The sequence below is a fragment of the Lynx canadensis genome, chromosome B1 (assembly GCF_007474595.2).
Source record: "Lynx canadensis isolate LIC74 chromosome B1, mLynCan4.pri.v2, whole genome shotgun sequence".
Taxonomy (NCBI): domain Eukaryota; kingdom Metazoa; phylum Chordata; class Mammalia; order Carnivora; family Felidae; genus Lynx; species Lynx canadensis.
Window position 1 is genome coordinate 30,839,415 of NC_044306.2, and position 25,342 is coordinate 30,864,756.

General features: G+C 40.8%; 1 pseudogene; it reads right to left on the bottom strand.

The window, feature by feature from the left end:
- Positions 1 to 543: 543 nt before the first annotated feature.
- LOC115512934 overlaps positions 544 to 25,342 on the bottom strand; it is a 52,270-nt pseudogene continuing 27,471 nt past the window's right edge.

A 25,342-nucleotide genomic window follows, 5' to 3' on the forward strand; every position in this document is an offset into this window, starting at 1 on the left:
ATATTTTAAAATTCCTTTTAATAATAGCTTTCCCCCACTTGTCTACTTGACCTATGAAGAAGGAAAAGAGGTGGAGTGGTATGTTAAAGTCTTCCACTGATATTCTGGTTGTGTTGATTTTCTACAGATTGTTGCTCGCAGTAGAATTTTTGTTGCAGTATTATTCCAGGCATGAGATGTCCTGGCAGTTAAATCTTCAGTGTGAACTCTAATCTTTAAAAATATTTCCTGATTCTTGCAAGTTCCTTTTTTCTTTTTTCTCCGTGAGCCAAAGTGTTTTCTTAAAAAGGTTCCTGAGTGATTTTCCCACCATGCTACCCGGCCAGCCATCTTGCGACGTTCCAGGTGGCTGGCCCTTGAGAACTGACGTTACTGTGTCTTTCTGCTTCAGGGTGCTGGGTGGTCACCGTCATCGCACTGCCCTGTCATTCAGCTCTGCTGGGGTTCCCTGCCAGCCTTCCTTCAGCTACTGTCCACTATCCTGGTCCCTTGCTTATTCCTGCAGCAGCCCCAGGCCCCCTTGGTCCCGCCTCCCCACCCCCTTCACTTGCTGTCTATGATCTCCCTCCAGGTGTCCCTCCAGGTGTCCCTCCAGGTGTCCCTCCAGGAGAGCAGCTGTCTCCTAAAGGGGGCGGGGCCGGGTGCTGGTTGTGGCAGCAAGTAAACAAGATGTGCTCCCAGCTTGGCGTCTCCTCTTGGCCTCAGATGGTGTCCTTGTCATCCACGAGCAGGTCCCCCAAGCCCACCGTCTTGTCCCTCATCAGACTAGTGCAGTCCATGAACTGGCGCTCCAGGTGGTTCTCCACCCACTCAACCAGCGCTAATTCTCGCCCGCAGTGTTCACACTTCAGCGGAGGGCCGGTGCACACGGGGACCTCGGTGTCCTGCATGTCGTCCACCTCCGCACGGCTTCCGAGGCTCCAGGGATCGGCTCCGCGTCTGGGGAAAAGCCTGGGACCTCATGCACACTGGCCACTTCGTCCACTAGGTCCAGCAGCAGGTCTCTGTACTGTTGCGGGTGAGGAACCCCAGGCGCCCGGCCAGCGCCTCGTCACCACCACCGCCCCCTCCCTGGGAACTGCCTGGGGAAGCCCTGCAGGAGGTCCGCTAGACGTTGGCCCACAAGTGGTTCAAGTCCAACAGCACCTGCAAGAGCCAAGGGCCCTTGTTTTGTTTTGTTTTGTTTTTTAATAAACCATTTATCTATTTATTTATTTAAAAGTTTTATTATTTATTTTTATTATTTTTTGAAAATTTACATCCAGATTAGCATACAGCAAAGTAACGATTTCAGGAGTGGATTCCAGTGATTCATTCCCTAGGTATAACAGAGCCAAGGGCCTTTTTCATGCTTATCGCCTGAGCTCTATTCTTGTTACTATCAATTTTACAACCTTTGCTTGTTTTTTTTTTGTTTGTTTTTTTTTGAATGCTTATATGTTTATATTTGAGAGAGAGGGAGAAAGAGAGAGCACAATCAGGGGAAGGGCAGAGAGAGAGGGAGACACAGAATTTGAAGCAGGGTCCAGGCTCCCAGCTGTCAGCACAGAGCCGGACGCGGGGCTCGAACTCATGAACTGTGAGATCATGACCTGAACCCAAGTCTGGCAATTGACTGACCCAGCTACCCAAGCTCCCTGCTGTGCTTGCTTTTTATTTGCGTTTGCTTATCTGTATCTTTTTACTTTTAATTTTTTTGCATCAGTTTGTTTTAGGTAAGTCTGCATGTATTTGAATTTAGTCTAGGCCCCATTTGATTTTTAATGAACTACTTTAACATCTTTAATTATTACTTAACAGTCATATTTCATCTTGTATCAGTCACTGTGTTCCATGGTTTTTAAAATATTTATGTTTTCTTACTGTTTCAAGTTTTGATTTTTTTATTTACTTTTTAAAAAAATATTTCTTTAGTTTTGAGAGAGCTCGTGTGAGCCGGGGAGGGTCAGAGAATGGAAGGAAGACGATAGGAATTGGGCTCCACGCTGACAGCGGTGAGATTCATGTGGGACTAGAACTCCTGAACAGTGAGATTATGACCTCAGCCCAAGTCCAAGGCTCAACAGACTGAGCCAGCCAGGTGCCCCTTACTGTTTTCATTTTTTTACAATGAAATACGATGTCTTATTTTTATCTTCTTCAGCATTTTGAAAATCATGTCCTATTTTTACGTCCCTTGGTGATTAACTTTTTCAAAAACGTTCCTTCACTATTTTTTCTAATTACCAGAGTTAAAAATACACATTTCAGACCCTTTCATTTGTGACACGTCATTTCATACACTTTGAAAATGTTCTCTCAAAAATCCCTACATACTGATATTTATTATTTATTCCGGCTACGCTATGTGCCCCAAGGGAGTCCAAGTGCCGACTACCTCAGCCAACGAGGCAGACCACAGGACCCACCCTCATGGAGTTCACTCTGGCACAGCAAAGACAGGCAAGAAGAAAAATCAGTGTGTCTACACTGTAGAATATGATTTCAGGAAGTCATGGGTCTATATGATTGTTCTCATCTAATTATATTTTATTTTCACGGAAAATATTTTTGCCTTGAATAATATAACCAGATTGACAATAATATTTGGGCTTCTTCCTATTCGAACTGGCTATTGCTCCTGATATGCAATAGTTTTCCCCATTGAGAGATCTCAATTTTACCAAATTGCAGGAAGTAAAGATACAAATCTAAGAGCTTCAATGGGACGCCTGGGTGGCTCAGTCGGTTAAGCGTCCGACTTCAGCTCAGGTCACGATCTCGCTGTCCGTGAGTTTGAGCCCCGAGTCAGGCTCTGGGCTGATGGCTCAGAGCCTGGAGCCTGCTTCCGATTCTGTGTCTCCCTCTCTCTCTGCCCCTCCCCCATTCATGCTGTGTCTCTCTCTGTCTCAAAAATAAATAAACGTTAAAAAAAATTAAAAAAACAAAAACAAATCTAAGAGCTTCAAAACTTTCTAAAAACAATTCCAAGAGTTGGTTTTCCTGGCTCTATTTTCTAAGTTCTCACATTACTGAAAATAATTATTTGGGACTTTCATTTATGAAAGAACTAATATTGCTATAAAATTTTTGGATCTACCTTTGTTCCTTAAAATCCGGTACAGTGAAAGACAATCTTGGGCAATTGTTTCATTGCCTCCTGAGATTTCATGTTATGTAAGGCGAAACTTGAGAAAGATTTTTGCCTGTTGTAAATCATCTACTTTATCTGCCTAGAAGCTTCCTTGTGTGTCTCTACAGATGGCTTCTTTCAGTGATTTTACAAATAAAGTATGGAGGCATTTATTTTGCCTGCCTTGTAGCACAACTCATGGAGTAGAAAAGAAAGCAGCTGACACCTGTAATGGCAGGGGGCTCAGAGCTTCAACTACAGCTTCCACTAAAGCTCTGAGATTCAGACTACTACAGACGTGCAGAATACGTACAATTTCTACATATGGGTTATTTTATTAAGGGAACATAGAAGTGTGCTATTAGCCTTAGACATTTTTGTCCCCAATTACCTTCTAATTTGTATGAAAATTTCCCCATAGCTTGACAGTTGTCTGTGAACTTTGTTTTAGTAAGAGGGTACATTTTCGTCTTTTGTGTTTCCTCTTGAGTGATTTGTCGAAGAGTTTGGCAGATTCCCGGGTGGATGCTAATTAGGAGAAGAAATCCACAGTGTTTGTGATTAGTGACCCGTTTACATGTTCTTTTGAAAGAGAATAGTATTCAGTTTACAAACAATGTATAAGGTGTCAGAAACCATTTTTCAAAATGTATGAGAAATTTAATGTTTCAAACTTTTGAAGAATACTGTCTTGGTCAGAAAGCTATATTGCTCAGTCCTCTTCATTCAAGTGAGAGAAGCCAAATTCAAGCTAGTTGAGAGAAAAAGAGAGAAGAGAATTTACTGGCACATGTGATAAAACATCCCGAAGTAAAAGTAACTTCAAGCATGACTGTCTCTAGCAGCTCAAAAAATGTGAACAACCCATTACACCAATGCAAAAATGTATTCTTTCCAGATTGTCCCAGAAAACTGTGTAGAATCGATGGGCTTATTTTGGGTTTTATGGCTATGCCACGGGAATAGTCATCCCATGAGAATGTTGACTGTCTAGGACTGTCCCTTTCCATCTTATAGGTACACACCATATTGTCACGAAGGTTGATTTCATGTTCTAGAATTTTCAGAATATATTTTTAGTTGTTTTTTCCCCCCAGCTTTATTGAGATATAATTGACATATGACATTGTGTTAAGTATACAGTATACAACCTGTTTATTTGATATACTTGACAAACTCATTACCACCAAAGCATTATCCGACATCCGCATCACGTCACATAACTATCATTTCTTTTTTTGTGGTGAGAACACTTGAGACCAACTTTCTTAACAGCTTTCAAGGATATAATACAATATTTCCAACTATAATCACCACGTTATACATTAAATACACAGAACTTATTCATGTTCTAATTGGAGGTTTGTACTGTTTGACCAACATCTTCCCTTTCCCCCTACTCCGCAGTCCCTGCTGACCACCATTCAAGTGTTTATCTTGATGCGTATGGCTGTATGGCTTGTTTAGATTCCACATGCAAGTGCTATCATACGGTATTTGTCTTTTTTGACTTTGCCCTGTCTCATTTAGCCTAAAATCCTCAAGGTCCATCCATGTTCTCACAAATGTCAGTATGCCCTCCTATCTCATGTTCTGAATATTCTATTGTATCTACACACCACAACTTCTTTATGCACTTACCTGCTGACACACACTTAGGCTGTTTTCATCTATTGGCTATTGTGAATAATGCTGCAAAGAACATGGGAATCTAGATATCTTTTTAAGATCCTGTTTTCATTTCATTCGGATATATACCCCAAAATGGGATTGCTGGGTCATATGGTAGCTCCATTTTAATCTAATCATCACCAAGACCCATGTCAAAATGCTTTCCACCCGCTATGTTTTCTTCTAGGAGTTTTACAGTTTCAGGTCCCACAGCCAAGTCTTTAATCCATTTTGAGTTGATTTCTGTTCATGGTGTAAGATAGGTGTTCAGTTCCATTCTTTTGCCCATGGCTCTCCGGTCGTATTCCAACACCATTTATTGAAGATGCTGTCCTTTTACCATTGTATATTCTTGGCTCCTTTGTTATAAATTAGTTGGTGATAATGCTGGAGTTTACTTCCAGGTTGTCTATGCTGTTCCATTGATTTATGTGTCTGTTTTATGCCAATACCATACAGTCTTGATTACTATAGCTTCGCAATATAATTTGAAATCAGGAAGTGTGATGCCTCGAGCTTTGTTCTTTCTTAAGGTTGCTTTGGCTATTCAGTCTTTTGTGGTTCTGTACAACTTTTAGGATTTTTTTTTTCTATTTCTCTGAAAAAATACCATTGGAATTTTTATAGGGATTGCATTCAATCTGTAGATCATTTGGGGTAGTATGGACATTTTAACAATATTAATTCTTCCAATCCGTGAGCATAAAACATCTTTCCGTTTGTTTGTGTCTCCTTCAAATTGTTTCATCAGTCTTGTAGTTTTCTGTGAACAGATCTTTCACCTTCTTGGTTAAATTTATTTCTAGGTATTTAATCCTTTTTGATGTAATTGTATGTTCCTCCTATGTGCGATTTGTTGGGAGTTTTTATAATGGAGGATGTTGAATTTTGTGAAATTCCTTTTCTGCATCTATGGAGATTATCAGATGATTTTTACCCTTCATTCTCTTAATGTTGTGTATCACATTGCTTAGTTTATGGAATTTGAACCATTCTTGCATCCCTGGAATGAATTCCATTTGAATGTACTGTTGAACTCAGTTTACTAATATTTTGTTGAGAAATTTTACATCTGTGTATACCAGGGATATTGGTCTGTAATTTTCTTTTCTTGTGGTGCCCTTGCCTGGTTCGTTATGAGGGTAATGTTGGCCTTGTAAAATGAGTTTAGCAGTATTCCTTCCTCTTCTATGTTTGCAAGATTTTGAGAAGTAATTGTATTAATTCTTCTTTAAATTTTTGGTAGAATTCATCAGTGGTTCATTAGTTCATTAGTTCTAGGCTATTTTTGTTGTCTCCACCTATTTGTACACTTTCCAGTTTTCTTCTTGTAACTTATTTTTTGTTTCATCGCATTTTGATTGGAAGGATGCTTGATGTTACTTCAGTCTTCTTAAATTTATGAGGATTTGTTTTGTGGCCTCACATGTGATCCATACTGAAGAATGTTTCGTGTGAGCTTGGGAAGAATGTGTATTATGCTGTTGTTGGACGGAATGTTCTGTAAATGTCTGTTAGGTCCATCTGGTCTAATGTGTAGTTGAAGTCTGATGTTTCCTTATTGATTTCAGAATGCAGTTTCAGAGGTAGCTCCCATGAGGCACCATTTCACACCTACTATGAAAACTATAGTCAAAAAGATGGACAATAACAAGAATTGCCAAAGATGTGGAGAAATTGGAATCCTCGTGCATTGCTGGTAGGGCTGTAGAACAGTGCAGCTGCTATGGAAATACTTAAGCAGTGTTCCTATATGACTAAGTATTCCATTCCTAGGTATATATCCAAGAGAATTTAAAACTGATGTCTACACAAAAACATGCACACACATGTTCATAGCTTCATTATTCACAACATCCAAAAGCTACAAAAAAACCTGAGTGTCCATCAGTGGATGAACAGGTAAATAAAATGAAAAATTATTCAGCCATGAAAAGAAGATAAATACCAATACATGCGACAGCATGGATGTACCATGAAAACATGATGGGAAGTGAAAGATGCCAGACTCAAATGGTCTGATAGTGTATGATTCCATTCTTGGAATGTTCGGAATAAGCAAATCCATAGATACAGAAGCTATATTAGCATTTCCTAGAGGCTGAGGAGAGGGAACAATAGTGAGTGGGTATAGGGTTTTTCCTGTGATGATGAAAACGTGTAGGAGTTAGTCCTGATGGCTTCACAACTTTGTGAATACACTAATGGCCACTGAAGTCTACACTTCTCAGGGGAGAATTTTGTACTATGGGAATTATGTTATCAATAGAAAAGAAATAATTCTTTTTTTTAAAATTTTTTTTAACGTTTATTTATTTTTTTGAGACAGAGAGAGACAGAGCATGAACGGGGGAGGGTCAGAGAGAGAGGGAGATACAGAATCTGAAACAGGCTCCAGGCTCTGAGCTGTCGGCACAGAGCCCGACGCGGGGCTCAGACTCACGAACTGCGAGATCATGACCTGAGCCGAAGTTGGGTGCCCAACCGACTGAGCCACCCAGGCGCCCCAAGAAATAATTCTTTAAAAATATAAAGATGGATTCAGAATTGAGAATGTGTAGCCAGACATTTTAAATCAGCGCTTCCAAGAAATTATAACATTTCTGGGTAATTCTCTAGCAATCTAAGAGATGTGGACTGCCTTCAGTCGCTCCAGAGCATAAAGGGCAAACCATGATAAAAGGAACTGTTCAAGGCCCTATTTGTTTTGTTTTGTTAATTAGTGCTGCCTTCCTGTATGGCCAGAATAATTTCATATTTGCAAGTTTTAAATATGATTGATGATAATCATTAATACACAAAAAGCGTCCAAATACTGCTGAATTAAGTGGCATTTAACACCTGGAAGATATTTTAGGTCAATTATAATCTACTAAACTACAAAATCAGCATGTTGCTCATGAAGGTTTCTCATAAAGCAGAGCATAATTCAAAAAGTTCATGTGAAAACAGGAAAAGTACATTTTATATATGTAAATAGTTTGCCCAAAAAAGGACAAATTTAGTCAAATAGTCGAAAGTTCTTATTTTCAAATTACAATAAAGGAACTGTAAATAATTTACTGTGTAACATTATTGACTTTTAAACCTATTTTACTTTATCTTTTAAACTTATTTATTTTGAGAGAAAGAGAGAGAACGCGCATGCAAGCCGGGGAGGGGCAGAGAGAGAGGGAGAGGGCAAGAATCCCAAGCAGGCTCCACCCTGTAGGCACAGAGTCAGAAATGGGACTGGATCTCACAAACCGTGAGACCATCACCTGAGCTGAAATCAAGAGTCCAACACTTAACCAAATGAGCCAGCCAGGCGCCCCTAAAACTATTTTATTATAAAACAAACCACAAATACAGGAAGCTCTTCCGAACAAATACACAGCCTGATGAGTTTTTATGAGGCCTTTTTATAACTACCACCCAGGTGAAGACGTGTGGCCTGATTCAATCACAATAACACTCTTACCCCAAGTAACTATTATACTCACCTTTGTAGAGATGACACAAATGTCCATTCTTAGAGACTGTAATTTAATCTTACTCACTTTTTTAAAGGTGTTCGGATTCCGTGTCAATTTCAGCCCACACATTTCCCCTCCTTCCCTTCCTTTTTCTTATCATTTACCTATTAAGGAATCGAGGACATTTGCCCAGCAGAATATTTCACACTCTTAGTTCTACTTATTGTGGACTCATAGTCAGTTCCTCTGTCTTCTTGAAAATTGGCAGCTGATCGCCAGACTTGATCAGACTCAGTCAGGTTCAACTCTTTTGGCAAGACCGTGTGGAATGTTGTACTCTCACCAGGAGGTATCTGTCTGCTTGTCTCTCTTTGTGGACTGAGCAGCTGTTGATACTCAATACCTGGATCCGTTCATTCATTAGTGGTTGTAAAACAATGATCTTTCAATTCATCATTTTTTTTTTCATTTATTAAATAAAACGCTTTTACAAAGAGATGCTTTCCCTCTTCTACTGTTTGTACTACCCAGGCAGACAGTTTCTACAGAGCCCGGACAAACGCTTGATTCTTCGCTCTGAATATTTGCTTGGTTTCTGCACGGTGGGGGTAGAGACAAATGACCTACTAGTTTTTAAAGGTTTAATATTCAAGAATAAAAATCTGAGCCCCTACTCTTATGAAAACAAAGAAGTAGAGATTTAATATTCTCGCGTATTTTTCACTTCTTACTGAAGTATAATATATTTAAAGAGTGTCCATATCATAAGATTGTAGATCAGTGGTTCTTCACAAACTGAACATACCATGTAATCAGCAACCAGATCAAAAACCAAGGCACTCTAACCGCCCCCCACCTTCCTGATATCCAACAACTAATTGTTTCTGTTTTGTTTCTTAGATGAGTGGGATCATACAGTGTATGCTCTTTTGTACTGAGGTTCTTTGCTCGGTCATTATGTTTGCAGTAGTCACTGGATTGCGTATCCATTTTTCTGATAGGATTCAGATTGTTTCCATTTGCCAGCTGGAGTGTTAAGAACTTTTCCGTGCATGCCTTTTGGGGCACGTAGATGTGCATTTCTTAGGGTATGGATTGCCTTCATTATTAAACATGATACTAGAACCAGATAGTTTCTTGGGAAAACTACGGAAATATGTAAATAGCTTCATTTTTAAACATGATATTAGAACCGGGTAGTTTCTTGGGAAAACCACTGAAATTTCTGAAATTCTTTTTATTGAAAAAATGAGTTGTTGTTAGTAATTATCACCGTACCTCATTTAGTTTCAAAATTGTAGCTGCTACCGCTGCTAACATCAGGTACCAGCCTGTAACAAATCTCAGAGAAAGTGGCACCGCCCATGGCTGCATTCAATCCACTGTCTATGCTTGTTGCAAAGAAAAACCGTAGACAGTTCAACGCCAGAGGGGAATTTTACTTTTTCTTTTCGATGCCCTCTCGAAGCTCTGTCTGCTCCCTCAGAGCAGTGCCCGTTTACAGGCCAGCAGTCGCTGAAGCAGCTCTGCTTAAAAACCTGAATTACCTGGAAATCTATTTTTAATTTACTTTCATAGGGATTCATCACCTGCTATGGGATAAATCATCCTCCCTCCCCCAAACTCATACGTGGAAGTCCTAATCCCCAGTACCTCAACATATGACCTTATTTAGAAATAAAGTCATTGCATGTGTCATTAGTTAAGATCAGGTCATTAGGGTGGGCCCTAATCCAGGATGACAGGTGTCCTTATATAAAAGGGCAAATCTTGGGGGCACCTGGGTGGTTCACCGAGGTGCTCACCTCGGTTGAGCATCTTGATTTCGGCTCAAGTCATGATCTCATGGTTGGAGAGATAGAGCCTCGTGTTGGGTCTACGCTGATGGCATGGGGCCTGCTTGGGACTCTCTCTCCCTCTCTGTCTCTCCCCGCCACATGCACGCACACACACACACACACACTCTCTCTCTCTCAAAATAAATAAATAGCTAAGAAAAAAAAAGGGCAAATCTGGACACAGATCTGCACACAGGGAGAAGGCCATGCGAAGAGGAAGGCAGAGATGAGGGTGATGCTTCTACAAGCCACGGAACGCCAACGATCGACCACAAGTCACCAGAAGCTAGGAGAGACACATAGAACAGACCCACCTCTCACATCTCTCAGAAGAACCAACCCTGAAGATACCTTGATCTCAGACTTCGGGCCTCCTGAACTGTGAGCCAATAAATGTCTCTTATGTAAGCCTCCCAGTGCGTGGTACTTTGCAACAGCAAACTTACACATCACCCTTTATAACGTGGTACCCTTGGCCGTTGCCCATTGTCATGATCCTTAATTTGGACTCTAACTTGGACTTCTAACTGACTGACAGCGTGTAATCTTGAGTAAAGGATTCAGCCTCCCTCTGTAAGCATCTGTGTCTTCTTATGTGTAATTAGGATAAAAATCATACCTCTATCACAGGCTTGCTGCGAGAATGGAGTAAAACCTGCATCTAAAGAACTTCTGAAAGTATCTCTAAATGGTAATTTTTTTTTTTTTTTTTTTGCAGAAATATCAGAGCTTTATTCAAAGTTAGGCCTTTCTAACCAAAGAAACTCTATTCCTTTTTAAAATATAATTTATGGACAAATTGGTTTCCATACTAAATAGCAATTTTTCAAATAAGTATTAACTTTTATCATTATATATATACTAAGTCGCAACCATAATAAATTCCAAAAAGCAGAACTCGTACAAGCCACATTCTGTAGAACACAGAAACATGCACGAAATAAATAAATAAACACAAATTATCCTTCACAACAGATACAAAAGGGCAATAAAAACTGATGTTACAGACCGTTTGAGGACAAGGCAATCATGGCATCATATCTTATGGATACAACCACAAAATAAAATAAAAATGGATAGCTTTAAATGCTTTCCATCAAGGAAACATTTTCAGGACAAAATAAAACAGGTTAGCCAGAAAAAGTCACAAAGTGATTCTAAGCCAGCAGGATGAAGAAACTGATGATGACAAAAGCAGGAGAAAAATGGCATTCTGGTAACCAACGTTTGCAAAGCATTTCCTAGACACCAAGCCCTGTGCTACATCCTTTTCCCAGACTGTCATGGAATGATTAGTACAATCTTATGTAGGTACTACGATTATTCCCATTTTACAGGTAAGGACACTGAGGTTTCAGAGCTGGCGTAACTCACCCAAGATCATAAAACAGAGGCAGGATTGTGTCCCAGGAAGTATGACCACAGACCCCAAGTTCTTAATCACTGTATACTCCCCCGGTCTTCTTCAGTCAGGGTACAACTGGTCACTCACGTTCTAGAGAACACCTCCCTTACTGCCTCTCATATACTGTTTCTACCGTGTATCCTGTGCATTTGAATTTAGTGATTTCTTATAACTCGCTCTCACGTCGCCACCTCCCCCAGCCCCATGCACACACCCACACCTGGTGCTTGTTTGAGCCCTCTCCATCATGAGACACGAGCGACACGGTTGAACAATCCTCATTCCTAGGCCGGACGTCTAACCATTGGTGAACAGCTGGGCCGCCTACCATTCAAATATGGAAAGGGTCTCAGGGCCCAGCCCTGCTGTGTCCGTCTCGCATATGGCCACTTCTCATCTCTGCTGTTTGGAGGGCACAAGCGGTCCCTGGAGCCCACCTCTGCCTACACTTTGCTGCCAGTGCTCCTCACTGTTTTCTCTGCCCTTCTAAAGGTTTCTGAAATTGGCCATCCGTGGCTTCCTTCACCCACGAATGATTTAAAGTCAAAATGAGAATAGATTTTTTTTCCTCCACGTAAGATCCACAAATAAGAACGCGTTCCAAGGACAGGAAAAGAAAAATTTAGTATTGGTAGATCTCTGGTTTCTATCAGCTCGGTAGATATTATTCATTAACCGAAAGAGTCAAATCTCCACTCTCATAAAAACAAATTAAATGCAGTTAGCTGAAATACACCTTTATTTGGCTCTTGTAGTTTTTCAGCTGTGACAAAGTAAACCTTTTCTTTTTTTTTTTTTTTAAGGATCTTTATATAACATAAGAGATCGGTTTGGCATATCCTAAGACAAACCCCACCAACGGAACAAAGGTAGATTACAATTAGTTGTTTTGTAAGCATTATTTTTGGAAAGCCCAGTGTTGATTTCAGCTTTGCACATACCGTGTAATGATATAGTAAAGCTGGAAGCGTACACATTTAGAGACCGTAATTACAGCAGTGCTGTGCTTGACTCCCTTATTTGCTAAGCTGAGTTGAAAACTGAAGTTAAGTGGAGCCAGAGTCTACCCAGTTTGCTCCACAAATTTATCCCACTTAGAAAACAAGTAAGAATTACAACAACAACACGATGCTTTAAAAAAAAAAAAAAAAGAAAGAAACTGCTGTAGTTTTTACCCCTTTGGAATTTGATGCCCACTAAGGTAGAAAGGAAAAAAAAAAAAAAAGTAGGGATTTTCATTGGATTTTTATTGCCATTCAAGGAAAAACAGTTTGGGTTAGGTCTTTTGGTTTCTATTCGTGTACCCCGTCATAATCAGCGGGCCTCAGTCTGGCTGTCTCTTCACATTTCACATCCTTCCTAAAATGTTTTGGGTTCAGAGAAATTCAGAATGTACTTTGTGCTAAACACTCTTTCTTTTCCTTTTTAAGTCACTGTAAACATTTACCTCGGCTTCAGATTCATTTGCACTTATCCCATCCAAACTTCTCACCGCCTAACCCTGCACGGACTAAAATAAAACCAAACACTCTTGCTTATAAAAGACACCGGATTCCAGAATCTCTCTGCAGATTCTACTAGGCACTTTCTTCGTGGAGGCATGACGTTCTCTTTAGCCAAGTATAGCTGAATTAAAATATCCACTGGGTTTTCATTCCATTTGAGCCACCTTGTCCCAGCTGAGCCCCGGGATGCTGCTGGGCCCAGGCCTTTCCAGCCTGCATGGCTCTTGGTTCCATGATAATTCCATGATTGAAACCCAATGTACTCAAAACTCATCATCTCCCTTCCCAAATCTGTTTTCCCTTCTGAGTTCATTCTCAGGAAATGGTACCACCTTCTGCAGCCCCAGCCAGAACCCAGAAGTCACCCTTCACCTCCCACCATGCCACCAGAGCGGGTACATTCACCTTCTAGCATTCGAATTGGCTTTGCCTTTCGTTGCCCCAGTCTATGCAACATTGTTTATTGTCCACATTTGTGCAGTGACCTCCTAAAACTAGTTGGTCTGTCGCTAGACTTATCTCTCCCCAATCCCTTGCTCACTTAAAAATAGTGATCTTTCTGGGGCGCCTGGGTGGCTAAGTTGGTTAAGCAGCCGACTTCGGTTCAGGTCATGATCTCACAGTCCGTGAGTTTGAGCCCTGCGTCGGGCTCTGTGCTGACAGCTCAGAGCCTGGAGCCTGTTTCGGATTCTGTGTCTCCCTCTCTCTGACCCTCCCCTGTTCATGCTCTGTCTCTCCCTGTCTCAAAAATAAATAAAACGTTAAAAAAAATTAAAAAAAAAATAGTGATCTTTCCTTTCAACAATAGCCAAATTATGGAAAGAGCCTAAATGTCCATCAACTGATGAATGGATAAAGAAATTGTGGTTTATATACACAATGGAATACTACGTGGCAATGAGAAAGAATGAAATCTGGCCATTTGCAGCAATGTGGATGGACCTGGAGGGTATTATGCTAAGTGAAATAAGTCATACAAAGACAGATACCATATGTTTTCACTCTTATGTGGATCTTGAGAAACTTAACAGAAGACCATGGGGGAGGGGAAGGGGAAAAAAAAGTTAGAGAGGGAAGGAGGCAAACCATAAGAGACTCTTGAAAACTGAGAACAAACTGAGGGTTGATGGGGGGTGGGCGGGAGGGGAAGGTGGGTAATGGGCACAGGGGAGGGCACCTGTTAGGATGAGCACTGGGTGGTGTATGGAAACCAATTTGACAATAAATTTCATATTAAAAAAATTATAAATTTATAATAAACTGCTATTTAATGGGAAAAAAATAGTGATCTTTCTAAAGGGAAAATTTGCTCACCTGAATCGTCTTCTCAAAACCATTCCATGGTCTCCCATCACTTTTGGAATAAATTACAAATTTCTGAGTAGATTTCACCAGGCGCTTCTTCACCTGCTCTTATCTTCCCTTTCACTCTTCTTTGCTCCTCCCTGTCTGTCTCTCACAAAGTCAAGGGAATTGCCCTCAGCTCCCCAAGTGTGTGCTGATATTTCTTCCCTTTGGGCCTTCTAGCTGTTTAGCATGATAATAGCTCTGACAAACTGACTGTTTTATCATGTACCTGGCGCTGTTCTTTTTTTTTCTTGACTTTTTTTAAATTTATACTTTTTAAATTTATTTTAACTTATTGTCAAATTGGCTAACATATAGTGTGTAAAGTGTGCTCTTGGTACCTGGCACTGTTCTACATACAGTTAGTTCTGCTGTGATGTGATATTTATCTTGCAAAAAATCACCATGCTGTGCAAAATCATGCGATCAAAATCTTTATGGAAAAAATGCAGTTGGGGGTGTACCACCCAAAATACAAATCAGTGACACATTTTAAAAAGCTAGAAAATGAATAAAAACTTTGACATAAATTTGATGGTTAAGAAACACATAAATACTCACCATACATATTTTTGCTCTTCTTCAAGGATTCCCAACACAGAGCTCCTAAAACCCTTGGAATTTCCTGAGAGATAGGGGTGAGAGAGGAATATCTTTTGTTATTCATAAGCCCTTTTCAGGGGTTTATGCTAATGAGTCACTCTTGAGGATACAGGCTAGTTATCAGAGGAATCAACTTTGTGATTAGAGGGAGGGAACTTTTAGCTCAGGCTCCTGACCTTTGGGGAGGAGACAGGGCTGGAGATTGAGTCAATGGCCAATGGCCAATGGTTTTAGTTTCTCAGGTGATTTGAATGTGCAGCCAGAGTTGAGATCCACTTGGAGCAAAGCTGAACCTGCAGGTGCAAAACATCTTTTTGCAGAGTGATGTGAGAGCCAGAAAGGTCCTTTGCACCTCCACCAGCATTTGGACTGATTGGCCTTGAGTTCTCTACTGGCTCCAGAAAGTCTGCAAGCCTGTGTTCAGTAAGACCACGCCTAGGAGAGAGCAATTCAAAGCACGACAACATTAAACTAGATCTGAAGCATTTGTATAATCTCCTCAAACCAGATTTTATATTATGAATTGATACACATACTGTGCCCCCAATTTATTTTTGTGAATTCCAAAGCATTCTTGTCTCAGAACAAGAAAATCAGCATTAGATAACCTATTAAGTAGGTGAAGAAGTGTCAGATGCATGGAAAGATTTTAAGAGTTGTGACAGTTTGGGGTGCCTCGGTAGCTCAGTCGGTTGAGTGTCCGACTTCAGCTCAGGTCAGGACCTCACGGTTCATGAGTTCAAACCCCACGTAGGGCTCTGAGCCGACCTCTCAGGGCCTGAAGCCTGCTTGGGATTCTGTGTCTCCCTCTTTCTCTGCTCCTCCTCTGCTCATGCTCTGTCTCTCTCTCAAAAATAAATAAAGATAAAAAAAATTGTGACAGTAGTACCATTGGGTGATGAGTGTAAAACAGACAAATTGATCAGAACAGCAGTATTTTCTATGATGATTTAAAAGTTTAAGAATCAAGGTAAGCTCGTGACCCCAGGTTAATGGGGCAACTGTCACAGAATGTACCATAAATTACTAAAGTTTTCTATTCAGCCGGATGAAATGGGCAGAGAACAGTGTTTTCCAATGCGTATTTCATGAAATCCCCATTTCTTCAAATTATATGGGAAATGCTAGGTGAAATAAAATGAGACAGGTTTCTTTACTGTCGGATTTTTAGTCTTTCTTATGAAGATGTAGATGGTGAATGTCTAAGAGATGACAGTAAACTATGTCTTCAAAATTTCTTTTTTTCTCTCCATAGATTTGTACTTCAAAAACACATATTGTTTTAAGTCCCAGCACAGAGGGCTGGGGGGAATGAGAACCAGTCAATTCCATCTTTCTCAAAACTGCTTCTAGCTCGTCTAAATATGTGGTTATAACTCTATGCCTTAAGTCATCTTCCCTGCCACTGGGTTCTGGACTTCACCGGGGCAGGGGCCCGCTCTAGGGACCAGAAGGAGCCTTAGCCAGCATGTCAGACTCCATCTGGCCTCTGCCTCCCTCACAGCAACCACCCGGGGAGGGGGGCGAGGATGACAGGGAATCCTAGGCACTTAGACCACTGCCCACACATAGAAATAGTCCTGTGGAGAACTGTCCCAGGTTGGGCCTGGACCTTCTTCAAGGAGCAGGGAGACTGGCTTCAAGGAGCAGGCAATATGGCTGGTTGTGGGGAGCGTCGGGGGGGGGGGGAGCCTTGCTCTCTCTGCCTGTGCTGTACCCACCCCTTCACCAGCAAGCTCTCCTCTGCCCCAAAGAGACTTTGACATGAAACAGTACATGAATCAGTAAAGAAGTATAATACAAGAACTGAAAAAAAAAACCACAAAAAAACCCTTTCGTTTGCATCTCAAATTAAGCCGGGAATACATATGCTAACATAAATGAATAAGCTATTTATCCATGTGCAAAGAAATAATCTCTCCGCTCACTGATGAAAATAACCCAAGACCCACTTCTACAGTAATCATGGGCTCCTGGTCCTCAGACTTGGCTACATCTGGGCTCACGGTGGCTCTCCGATGGGTGGTTTTTAGCTCTGTCCATCATTGTTGGTTTTTTTTAATATTTATTTATTTTTGGGGAGACAGAGAGACAGAGTGCAAACAGGGAAGGGGCAGAGGGAGGGAGACACGGAATCTGAAGCAGGCTCCAGGCTCTGAGCTGTGAGCACAGAGCCCGACTCTGGGCTTGAACCCATCAAGTACTAGATCATGACCTGGGCCGAAGTCAGACACCTAACCGACTGAGCCACCCAGGAGCCCCCATCATTGTTTTTGTGATGTATGATACTTCCCATCTCTAATACCTACTCTGTGCTTCTTCTCAGCTCTTGAACAGATGCTATGCAATTTACACATCTTCCTGAATAGTAAAATGGACAAATGAGTTTTCTCTGAGCATGAAAGACAAATTGGTAAATGGACTAGCCTGGTCTGGGAGCCAGAACTTCAATGAATTTTCCAGCTTCAAATACAACGAACGCTATTTCACAGTGAGTTATTCTTCTCGGTTTCCTTTTTGTAGTATGAATCCTGGATTTAAAATTAGCATGAAAAAGCACTTTCTTGTAGATAGATTCCTACTTCAGGCTGCTTTAAAGCTGCAAAAGGCTTGGTTCAGTGAGTGCCAACCACATAAAAGAACCACCCTCCCGGGCAAAGAATGTTCCTTTCTTCCTTGCAATCTTCGGACTGCTGGATCCCCCCAAAGCTGTCAGGGAAAAGAAATCTTTTCTCCTCTTTCCAGGGAAGGGAAATTCTAGAGTAAAGACTAACCATTTAAATAATGATCTGTAAATCTTTTCATTAGTGGCCAGAGGGCAGAGTCCTTTAAAGGAGCGAGTGCCGACTGTGGCCACTGTTCAATTTGCTCTGTCCTGGAGCCCTGCAGGAAAATGTGTCCTAAGGTAAGGGAATAACAACCCCTGCAGGGCCAGCCAAGGGATGTTCCTGAGCTCTCTCTCATTCATATTGGCTGTCCAGAATGCCCCAAAGCCTCTCTAGACTCTATGAAATAAGAATAAAGAGGGGCGCCTGGGTGGCTCGGTTGGTTAAGCGTCCGACTTCAGCTCGGGTCACGATCTCGCGGTCCGTGAGTTCGAGCCCCGCGTCCGGCTCTGGGCTGACAGCTCGGAGCCTGGAGCCTGCTTCCGGTTCTGTGTCTCCCTCTCTCTCTGCCCCTCCCCCGTTCATGCTCTGTCTCTCTCTGTCTCAAAAATAAATAAACGTTAAAAAAAATTTTTTTTTAAAAAGAATAAAGAAATACACCTACAGAAATTAATGAATAGAAAATAGAAAGTCAGTAGAGATGATGAATAAATCCAAAGGCTCATTCTTTCGGCACTATCTTATTCCCTTGCCTTCCTTTTATTTTCTTCAGAGCACTCAAATTCCACTGCATTTTTGCTTGTTTCCTTCATATTGCCCCTTCTTCTTCAACAGTATGATCCCCAAACTGGAAGGGCCTTTTACTGTTTTGTTCACAAAGATACTCTCAGCACCTGTTAATTACACTGTGTGGAAGAGAGTAGGAGCTCAATAATTATTGTTCACTAGATGGAAAATAAAGAAGGAAATGAAAACAACATATGCTGGGGCGCCTGGGCGGCTCAGTTAAACGGCCGACTTCGGCTCAGGTCATGATCTCACGGTTTGTGAGTTCGAGCCCCGCATCAGGATCTGTGCTGACAGCTCAGAGCCTGGATCTTGCTGTGGACTCTATCTCCTCTTTCTGCCCCTCCCCTGTTCACACTCTGTCTCTCTCTCAAAGATAAACATTAAAAAAAAAGTTTTAAAAACCCAACATATGCCCAATAGAAAACATCAGACAAAATATATGTAATCTTGATATATATATATATAATCTATCTATATCTACAAGTAGGTATAGAATATATATATGTATAATCTATCTATATCTACATATAGGTATAGAATATATATATATATATATATATATATAAAATCTTGGAAAAATTAGCTAAAATATATAAACAATAAATGCTTTTATATTTTAGTTACACTTTATATCACATTAGTTACATGTTATTTACATGTTAGTTATACTTTATATCAGTAAGCCCCAGGTAAATTAAGATGATAATGTTAAACAAAATACAAGAATGAAATATTTATAAACTTGGGTCCTGGGCTGGGAAAAGTCTTTATAAAAGTGATCCCAGAGCAAGCAAAATGGAAAAGATTGGTAGTTGTGAATGTCTTCAAAGAACAAAAAAACTTTCCAACGTTTAGAAAAAAATGAACTAGGAAAGTATTTGCAACATACACTATAAACAAAGCATTTGCACTGCAATATAAAAGAGCCTTTAAAATTCAAGAAAAAGATAAGTGATGTTCAAGAAAAAGATAAGTGATGTTCACAGTGTCCGGTGCAGAGTCAAAAGATAAGTGATGATAACTAGCCTTATTGTGGGGGATCATTTTGTAAAGTTTAAAAATATTGAATCACTATGATGTACACCTGAAACTAAAATATTGTATGTCAATTATACTTAAAAGTATGCCTTTTCAAGGGGCGCCTGGGTGGCTCAGTCGGTTGAGCATCCGACTTCAGCTCAGGTCACGATCTTGCGTTCCGTGAGTTCGAGCCCCGCGTCAGGCTCTGGGCTGATGGCTCAGAGCCTGGAGCCTGTTTCCGATTCTGTGTCTCCCTCTCTCCTGCCCCTCCCCTGTTCATGCTCTGTCTCTCTCTGTCTCAAAAATAAATAAACGTTAAAAAAAATAAAAAAAAAAAGTATGCCTTTTCAAAATAGACAAAATGTAGAGACAAGCGATTCACCAAAGAAAAAATGCAGGTGGCCAATAAACAGGAAAATGTAGAAATGCAAGCTCCTTGTAACCTCATTTTCACCTATTATAATGGCCCAAAAGATAGCTAATAAAGGCAGATAGTCTTGGTAAAGATGCCGAGCACTGAGGATGGCTTGGCAAATTGGGTCTTTCTGGAAAAGAGTCTCACAATTATACCTATTATACAAATCTTTAAAATAAGAGTAACTGTTACAACAGTAGTTTTGCCTCTCAGAATTTGTTGTAAGAAAAATGCTAAGGAAATAGCCAAGATTTAGTCACAGAGACGACAATAACAATGCTGTTTATAGTCACCCTAAATTGGAAACAAACTAAATATCTATCAACTTTGAATTCAAAAACCAATCATGATTTATCTACATGATTTATATGGCCATTGAAAACAATTATGGACTGGGCATTAGTTGACATTGAACTATTCTTAATATTATTAAGAATATGATATGGACTGCGTTATGTTTTCTTTTAAAGTTCCTATCTATTAGAGATACATTCAGAAGTAGGTGAAATGATATCATGTCTTCATTTGGATTGACTTGAAATACCCCTCCCTTTCCCATTCCAAAAAGTATGTGGGTAAAAGAGATGAAAAAAAAAATCATGACTCTGGGGGTCAGTACTGTGTGACCCTGGGCAAGTGACTTGCCTCTCTGTGCTATAGCCCCCATGTGACATGAGGCCAATAGTAAAATTTACTTCTTCGGTTGTTGTGAGGGTTGAATAAAACCATATGGGTATCATTTTCCCACAGTGTCCGGTGCAGAGTTAGGTACCTTCCCAGGATATGGAACATGCAAGGTCGTAGCAGGTGCTCAGATGTGTCTTGTGATCTTCAGAGGGCAGACTACCCTGCTTTTGAAAGGTTAGCTTTTTTCTTCCAACGCATGCCCGTATTTTGATGGTGCAGGGGTAAGGAGGTCTGGATAACACCAGTGGGGAGAATCCCACGCTGCTGGGAGAGAGCCAAATACTAGCAAAGAGAGTTACTTAATGGCTCAGAGTATCTCTGCCAGAGGAGAAGAAAAAACTGCTTCTTCCATAGTTGTTCTGGGTTTCCTCTGTTGCCTGTAATAACTAAAAAAGCAGTAGAGAGTGGGCAGGAATTGAGTGCGGAGGCTGGGCCAGAGACTGACTTCAGAACCAGCCCTCTGACCCACTGGCTCATTCTTGGTTTTCCTTCCTGAGCGTCATTTTAATTTGGGTAGGACCTTTCTGCCCAATGCAAAAGACTCACTAGTATGGGCATTAAAACTAATATGGGCTCTTCAGCTTAGAGGTGCCCAGAGGGCAGCCCTGTGCATAGGTCTGTTCCAGGGCTCTGCAGGGAAATTTATCCTCAGTTATTTTCCAACTGAGGCCAACATTGGGAGTCTCTGGTCCGTCTCTCTTCCTGTTAGATCCTCGGGGGGGGGGGGCATGGCTTAATCAATGAAAAGAGTTATAGGGTGGGATGGACGGGTCGATAAACGGTAGAGAAGAAAACGATCTTGGTCTGTTTCAAATTACACTTAATAAATCACAAAGTGTCGTAGATGAGCTGAGAATAGGAGTCCAAATTATTCTTTCTTTCTAAAACATTCAAACTCATCTCTGAAGCACCGAGTGATTAGACAGACAGGTGTGGCTTCTAATGCAGGCTTTAAAAATAAGACACAATGGGGGCGCCTGGGTGGCTGAGTCGGTTAAGGGTCAGACTCTTGATTCCACCTCGGGTCGTGATCTCATGGTGCTTGGGTTTGAGCCCTGCCCTGACAGTGCAAAGCCTGCCTGGGATTCTCTCCCCCCTTCCCCACCCTTCTCCCATGCTCTCTTTCTCAAAAATAAATAAATAAACTGTAAACTAAACTAAGGCATGATGGGGGGAAAGATTTGGTTCTTTCAGTTCTGTGTGGATATACTATATATCCGCAGCGTGAGATCGCTGTGTCTTTCACGAATGAATATCACCATCTCAGGCCACTTGCCTGTCATAAAGGCAACACTGCACAGCTTCTTGATTTTTACTCCTTCCCTTATTTAAGCACATTTCTTTCAATCAGAAGGAAAGTTTCAGTTTTACAAATACTGGGGGAATGCAGAGTTCAAGGCTATTATTCTATTTGCAGTCTTCCATCCGTATCTTCCACTATTGCAGCCAAATCCTTAATGGGTAAGGACGAGTAACAAGGACCCTGGGGACACCCAGCTGTAAGGACATTGATGCAGAAAAGCATGATCCTCCAGAAATACTGATTGTGCTTCGGACAATAGAATCAAGGGTAGTGTGTTAGTTTGCTTGGGCTGTCATAACGCCTTACCATAGGCTAGGTGGCTTCAACAAACAGAAATTTATTTGCTCACAGCGCTAGAGGCTAGAAGTGCAAGGTCAAGGTGTCAGTAAGGGTGATCTCTTCTGAGGCCTCTCTCCTTGGCTTGTACATGGCTGTCTTCTCCTTGCAAGACCCACACCAGCTTGCTCTTCCCTGTCTGTCTCCTAATCTTTTCTCTCTATAAGGACACCAGTCATATTAGATTAAGGGCTCACTGATATGGCTTTATGTTGCCTTAATTACTTCTTTAAAGGCCCCCTCTCCAAATACAGTCACATTATGAGGAACGGGGGTGCAGGAGGTAAGGAGTAACAGGAAAATTCAACATAAGAATTTGGAGGTCACAATTCCACCCGTGACATCCAACCTTCTGGTCCACAAAGTTCATATCTTTCTCATATGCAAAGTACATCTACCCCATTACAACAGCCCCAAAGTGAACCTATTCCAGTTTCAAGTTGAAGTCCAAAATCTTGACTAAGTATCATCCAAATCAGATACAGGAGAGACTCAAGGTCTGATCCATCCTAAAGCAAAATTCCTTCTTGGCTGTGAACCTATGAATCAGAAGGCAAGTTATCTGCTTCCAAAATGCAATGGGGAGACAGCCATAAGATAGATATTCCCATTCTACAAGGAAGAAATAGAAAAGAAGGAAGCAGTCATGGATCCAAGCAAGTCTGAAAAATAGCAAGGAAAGTTCCATTAGATCTTAAGCCTCAAAAATAATCTTTGGTTCAGCACTCTGTCCTCTAGGCCTACTTACTCTAGTCGCACCCCTGCTTTTCTGGTCCACCAGGACAGTGACCCTGGTTGGATAGACTATGTGGTTTGGGGACAGGAGCACAAGATTGAAGAGACCCTAGGTGTGGCTCTATTTAATAACCAGCTCTGCGACTTTGAACATGACATTCAACGTCTCAGCATCTGGTTTCCTCATCTATAAAGTGAGATGGCTACCATTTCCAAGGCTATTTTTTATCTCTAAAATTATTTAGGTTGATAAGGAACGTTGGTCTTCTTTTTTGACTATTTCTGTCCTCACAAGAGGATAGATGCTCACTGATTCCAAAATACAAAAATGCAATAATATTTAGGGACCATTTATCTCTCTACAGAGATCACTAACATGATTTTTACAAAATAGTAAAGGAGATGTAGCCATTTTTCAGGATTCCTAATCAAGCAGTAAATCAATAAAACTTGAAACTAAATTCGAAGACATGCTTAATACAATAAAATGCAGACTTTTAGGTTTTGATCCAAGAATATGAAGTTCAGGTGCCTATTTACAGACCTGGCAATATGATAGCCGAAATCACCACTGTGGAGAAGCACTCTGTGTAACCAAATCCCTTCCTGCAAATCTGGGGAAAATTCTATTTTCAATGACACTTGGCACATCCTTCAGCAACTAATTGCCTACTCATTCAGCAGTTCTCCATTTCTCCAGTTAAAAATCCCCCATCTTTTGTCTTGAAGATGCAGGCAGGAAGTGTTGCAGCAGGAAAATTAGAGAAAATGCAAAGGAGTTAAAATGAGAGCTGATTCAAGCCATTAGAAAAATGTGAGTCAGCAGGAGGTAAAACTAAATTATAAGAACCCTGAGGTTAGCAAGTCTCACAGGCTCAGTGCATCAGAGTGCAATCATCTCATTAGGTAGCAAATCATGCCAATGAATTAATTAGCATTGTCATTTCTTAATAACATTGAAAGAACCTCAAGAAAGCCCTTTCATCGTCTTCAGCAATCCAGATCTCTAAAAGTTTAGATCTATCTTCATTCCAAGTGTTCTTTCAAGTAGAATCCAAGCCACAAGCTAATACTGGCTACTCATCAAGCTGAGCATGGGAGGAGAGGGGTCATCTGCACTTGGGTGATGACTGTACATGTTGCAGAAGATCTGTAAGTGACTGGGATTATTGACTATCAGAGACAGGAAGAAATTTAGAAGTTGTCCAACTGAATATTGTGACTTGTCAGATGGATCTCCAGTTCAGGAAAGTGAAGTACCTTGCCTAGACCACCCAGAAGATATAGGAATTCTTCACTATGTTCAACATTCTCCCAACTAAACTGACTCTATACCATAACACACAAAGGATTTTGTCTTTTGTGGGGTTTGTTTGGTGTTTCGTTTTAATTTTGAAGAAGATATATGTGATAATTCTTTATTTCTAGTGGTCAGAAAGAGAGGTGAAGCTTTCAGCCAAAGTATAAACATAAAAAATTATATATATATATATATATACACATATATATGTATGTGAATATATCTATATGTATGTGTGTATATAAATATATATACACACACACATATACACACAATAATGCTCATACATATTTAACAATGTTCAGGTGTGTATATATATATATATATATATACACACACACACATATATATGTTATATCTACATTTGGACATCCATTATAAAAAAGATCAGCCAGTTTTCAGGCGTGGAAAAAAACATCTTTCATTTTGCTCAAATGATTGTTAAATATAAAAGGCAAGTAGCATAGGGAGAGAAAGTTGCATTTGGAATAAACAAACGGCAGCTTGGATTTGCTTGTGTCCCTTTTTCAACAGTGTGTTCTAGAACAGTACCAGAGTTGTTTTAGGGATTCAATGGCTGACATTCAAAGTGCCTACATAAGTGCCTGGCAACTTGGTAAGCAATTAATAATTTCCCACAAAACAAGATTCTGTTGTGCTTCTGGGGAAGACTGTGGAGTCAGCACGGTCCTCCCTCCAAGTCCTCCCTGCCAGCACTGCTGGACAAGTGGCATGGAGCAATTAGGGGGAATTGCCCGAGGGCTGGATCCTAGAGAAAGGGGCCACCTACTCATCACAAGTTTTGAAGAATTGGTTTTAGATTTTATGCCAATGGAGTTGATAACTATTTAGCAGATCTCCATATGGAGAGAAGAGCCAAAGGTAGCAGAATTAAAGTGAATACCAGCAGAAGCCCTCTTCTAGCTGTTAACATGAAGGAAAGAAGTAGAGGCCTAGATTGACTATTGTCACCAAGATGGCAACATAAGCTGTTGCTGAGTTTGCTCCCAAGAAGAAGAAGAGGAAGAAGAAGAAAGAAGAAGAAGAAGAAGAAGAAGAAGAAGAAGAAGAAGAAGAAACAACTATTCAAGCACAAGACACCACTGAGAGAATCTTAGAACACAGTAGTGAAACTGAAGCACCCCTTGCACCACAAAGACTAAGATAGATTGCCTTAGAAGGGTAAGAGAGGTAGCTCAATGTTGACTGCATGGC